This window comes from Schistocerca americana, unplaced genomic scaffold (assembly GCF_021461395.2).
Source record: "Schistocerca americana isolate TAMUIC-IGC-003095 unplaced genomic scaffold, iqSchAmer2.1 HiC_scaffold_657, whole genome shotgun sequence".
Classification (NCBI taxonomy): Eukaryota; Metazoa; Arthropoda; class Insecta; order Orthoptera; family Acrididae; genus Schistocerca; species Schistocerca americana.
The window spans coordinates 70,001-75,171 of record NW_025726409.1 but is presented as its reverse complement, the minus strand read 5'-3'; the positions used below and the strand labels follow the sequence as shown (position 1 = coordinate 75,171).

The window sequence follows — 5,171 nt, the reverse complement described above, 5'->3', positions numbered from 1 at the left end:
TATTGTGCCTTAACCTAACCCACGTTGTGCCTTAACCTAACCCACGTTGTGCCTTAACCTAACCCACGTTGTGCCTTAACCTAACCCACGTTGTGCCTTAACCTAACCCACGTTGTGCCTTAACCTAACCCACGTTGTGCCTTAACCTAACCCGTATTGTGCCTTAACCTAACCCGTATTGTGCCTTAACCTAACCCGTATTGTGCCTTAACCTAACCCGTATTGTGCCTTAACCTAACCCGTATTGTGCCTTAACCTAACCCGTATTGTGCCTTAACCTAACCCGTATTGTGCCTTAACCTAACCCGTATTGTGCCTTAACCTAACCCACGTTGTGCCTTAACCTAACCCACGTTGTGCCTTAACCTAACCCACGTTGTGCCTTAACCTAACCCACGTTGTGCCTTAACCTAACCCACGTTGTGCCTTAACCTAACCCACGTTGTGCCTTAACCTAACCCACGTTGTGCCTTAACCTAACCCACGTTGTGCCTTAACCTAACCCACGTTGTGCCTTAACCTAACCCACGTTGTGCCTTAACCTAACCCATATTGTGCCTTAACCTAACCCATATTGTGCCTTAACCTAACCCATATTGTGCCTTAACCTAACCCATATTGTGCCTTAACCTAACCCATATTGTGCCTTAACCTAACCCATATTGTGCCTTAACCTAACCCATATTGTGCCTTAACCTAACCCATATTGTGCCTTAACCTAACCCATATTGTGCCTTAACCTAACCCATATTGTGCCTTAACCTAACCCATATTGTGCCTTAACCTAACCCATATTGTGCCTTAACCTAACCCGTATTGTGCCTTAACCTAACCCGTATTGTGCCTTAACCTAACCCGTATTGTGCCTTAACCTAACCCGTATTGTACCTTAACCTAACCCGTATTGTGCCTTAACCTAACCCGTATTGTGCCTTAACCTAACCCGTATTGTGCCTTAACCTAACCCGTATTGTGCCTTAACCTAACCCGTATTGTGCCTTAACCTAACCCGTATTGTGCCTTAACCTAACCCGTATTGTGCCTTAACCTAACCCGTATTGTGCCTTAACCTAACCCGTATTGTGCCTTAACCTAACCCGTATTGTGCCTTAACCTAACCCGTATTGTGCCTTAACCTAACCCGTATTGTGCCTTAACCTAACCCGTATTGTGCCTTAACCTAACCCGTATTGTGCCTTAACCTAACCCACGTTGTGCCTTAACCTAACCCACGTTGTGCCTTAACCTAACCCACGTTGTGCCTTAACCTAACCCACGTTGTGCCTTAACCTAACCCACGTTGTGCCTTAACCTAACCCACGTTGTGCCTTAACCTAACCCACGTTGTGCCTTAACCTAACCCACGTTGTGCCTTAACCTAACCCACGTTGTGCCTTAACCTAACCCACATTGTGCCTTAACCTAACCCATATTGTGCCTTAACCTAACCCATATTGTGCCTTAACCTAACCCATATTGTGCCTTAACCTAACCCATATTGTGCCTTAACCTAACCCATATTGTGCCTTAACCTAACCCATATTGTGCCTTAACCTAACCCATATTGTGCCTTAACCTAACCCATATTGTGCCTTAACCTAACCCATATTGTGCCTTAACCTAACCCATATTGTGCCTTAACCTAACCCATATTGTGCCTTAACCTAACCCATATTGTGCCTTAACCTAACCCATATTGTGCCTTAACCTAACCCATATTGTGCCTTAACCTAACCCATATTGTGCCTTAACCTAACCCATATTGTGCCTTAACCTAACCCATATTGTGCCTTAACCTAACCCATATTGTGCCTTAACCTAACCCATATTGTGCCTTAACCTAACCCATATTGTGCCTTAACCTAACCCATATTGTGCCTTAACCTAACCCATATTGTGCCTTAACCTAACCCATATTGTGCCTTAACCTAACCCATATTGTGCCTTAACCTAACCCATATTGTGCCTTAACCTAACCCATATTGTGCCTTAACCTAACCCATATTGTGCCTTAACCTAACCCATATTGTGCCTTAACCTAACCCATATTGTGCCTTAACCTAACCTATATTGCGCCTTAACCTAACCCATGTTGCGCCTTAACCTAACCTATGTTGCGCCTTAACCTAACCTATGTTGCGCCTTAACCTAACCTACGTTGCGCCTTAACCTAACCTATATTGCGCCTTAACCTAACCTATATTGCGCCTTAACCTAACCTATATTGCGCCTTAACCTAACCTATATTGCGCCTTAACCTAACCTATATTGCGCCTTAACCTAACCTATATTGCGCCTTAACCTAACCTACGTTGCGCCTTAACCTAACCCACGTTGCGCCTTAACCTAACCCACGTTGCGCCTTAACCCAACCCACGTTGCGCCTTAACCCAACCCACGTTGCGCCTTAACCCAACCCACGTTGCGCCTTAACCCAACCCACGTTGGGCCTTAACCCAACCCACGTTGGGCCTTAACCCAACACACGTTGGGCCTTAACCCAACACACGTTGGGCCTTAACCCAACACACGTTGGGCCTTAACCCAACACACGTTGGGCCTTAACCCAACACACGTTGGGCCTTAACCCAACACACGTTGGGCCTTAACCCAACACACGTTGGGCCTTAACCCAACACACGTTGGGCCTTAACCCAACACACGTTGGGCCTTAACCCAACACACGTTGGGCCTTAACCCAACACACGTTGGGCCTTAACCCAACACACGTTGGGCCTTAACCCAACACACGTTGGGCCTTAACCCAACACACGTTGGGCCTTAACCCGCTCTGTAATTGTCATACGACGCGTTAAATTAGTGTAGTGTTGCCTAACTGCAACCCCCGCAATATAGTTTGCTACTCGCACTGCCTGGTCCCCAGTGTATCGCTTCATGTTAAACACCTTGCAGCGATACACTGTAATGTGGATGGCAGCAGGACGTACATGCTCAATGCCCTTCGCAGTTGTTCATTGGCATTCGCATGGCGAAGCACTTAGCCTACGCTGTGGTACGGCCTGTGTCAACTGTCCGCTGATGTTGTACGTCCAAATCACACACTGTACTGCACATTGGTCCTCATGTACTGAATGATACATCGTGGTACATGTGACCGTACAACGACTGCGCCAACAACGGCGAACCATGCGGTCCAACTGTTGTGCACTCAGCTATGTGTCGTCTCCCTATAAGAGCCGGATTGCAGTGTGGTATGCCCTGGATGGCGATCAGCATGAGCCGTCTGTTGATGTAGTGGCGCGTGTTGTCAGACGTAGTCGTCTCTTCTCACACACCGTGACAGCATGGTGCACTGCGTTCCACATCTGCGACATGCGACAGAGGCCGGTTGACAGTCGTTCGCGCAATGGACATCGCATACGTACGGGGGCCACCTTCCACGTGTTCGCGAAGCGTGCACATGTTGTTGCGTGTATGTGGGCAGACATAGTGTGTCGTGACACCTGACACAGGCATGCAACAATCGTTGAATTTGCAAATGGCGATGGACGTCTACGTTTGCTGGTGACGTTACGCAAATGAACAACTGGTAAACCGTTGTGGTGCGGTTGTTCTCGCTAGAGGTGAATCAGTGATGGCGACGATCGGTTGAGCTACCAACCGGTTGTTTCAGCGATACCCACCATGCCCACGAACGTGAATGGCATGTGGGTGTGAAGCGATACGCGGCGGTGGCTGGGTGGGACCGTCCCCGGCCGGTGAGGGGGGGCCTCCCGGCGTGCTGGCCGCGCGGTGCGTGGGCGCACGCGCTACAGCCGGCTGGTGGGGGCGGCCAGTGGCAGGCGCGCCGGCCGACGGAGGCGGCAGGCGGCGCAGCTGCGCGCCGGCGCACCCTGCACGCGGCGCCGTGCGGCCAAAGTAGGTCCTCGCGGGCCCGGTGCGAAGCGCGGTGGACATCTGCAGTGTGCTGGTCCGATTGAGGACTGTGTGCGCTGAGGATGCGCCGCCGCCCGGCGCTCGGCGCCGCGACGCCGTCTGCTGCTCGGTCGCCTCTGCGGTTCTCGCAGGTGGTTTGTATCGCAGCTGTGCGGACGTGTTGGCGCGTGCGCTGTGCTGGGAGAGTTCGCTTCGGCACCCAAGTGGGGCTTTTGTCCTTCTGTGGCGCTGGCGTTGGAGCTGCCGGCCACCGTAGGTGGCGCGTGTTGTCTCCCGCCGGCAATGCCACGACAGCACGCTCCCGGGCCTCTGTCGGCAGCGGCAAGCTCAGTTGGGAGCACGGGTGGTCGCACCTAAAGCGTCTACTCGCCAAACTCCGGGCGATTGCGCCTCTCTCGAACCCGACCAAGTACTTAGGACGGCGCTGCGCGCCGCCGGGACCTGAGAGGGTTTCGAGGTGTATCGTGCAGGGGAGCTCAGCCTCCTCCTGTTTGCAGAATAATTGAGCGGACGCTTGCGTGTTCGCGCGGGCCCCCGGGACACACTCCCGGGCGGCCGGCTGCTCAGCTCTAGTTGACGCAGCTCCCTGGTTGATCCTGCCAGTAGTCATATGCTTGTCTCAAAGATTAAGCCATGCATGTCTCAGTACAAGCCGCATTAAGGTGAAACCGCGAATGGCTCATTAAATCAGTTATGGTTCCTTAGATCGTACCCACGTTACTTGGATAACTGTGGTAATTCTAGAGCTAATACATGCAAACAGAGTCCCGACCAGAGATGGAAGGGACGCTTTTATTAGATCAAAACCAATCGGTCGGCTCGTCCGGTCCGTTTGCCTTGGTGACTCTGAATAACTTTGGGCTGATCGCACGGTCCTCGTACCGGCGACGCATCTTTCAAATGTCTGCCTTATCAACTGTCGATGGTAGGTTCTGCGCCTACCATGGTTGTAACGGGTAACGGGGAATCAGGGTTCGATTCCGGAGAGGGAGCCTGAGAAACGGCTACCACATCCAAGGAAGGCAGCAGGCGCGCAAATTACCCACTCCCGGCACGGGGAGGTAGTGACGAAAAATAACGATACGGGACTCATCCGAGGCCCCGTAATCGGAATGAGTACACTTTAAATCCTTTAACGAGTATCTATTGGAGGGCAAGTCTGGTGCCAGCAGCCGCGGTAATTCCAGCTCCAATAGCGTATATTAAAGTTGTTGCGGTTAAAAAGCTCGTAGTTGGATTTGTGTCCCACGCTGTTGGTTCACCGCCCGTCGGTG

General features: G+C 51.6%; 1 non-coding gene across 1 annotated transcript in view; it reads left to right on the top strand.

Annotated features, from left to right (window-relative positions):
* The first annotated feature begins 4,480 nt into the window (after positions 1–4,480).
* Positions 4,481–5,171, top strand: part of LOC124588711 — a 1,910-nt gene continuing 1,219 nt past the window's right edge. The window contains exon 1 of the ribosomal RNA XR_006975784.1: positions 4,481–5,171. This exon is cut by the window's right edge and continues 1,219 nt beyond it. This is a non-coding gene — a ribosomal RNA (small subunit ribosomal RNA).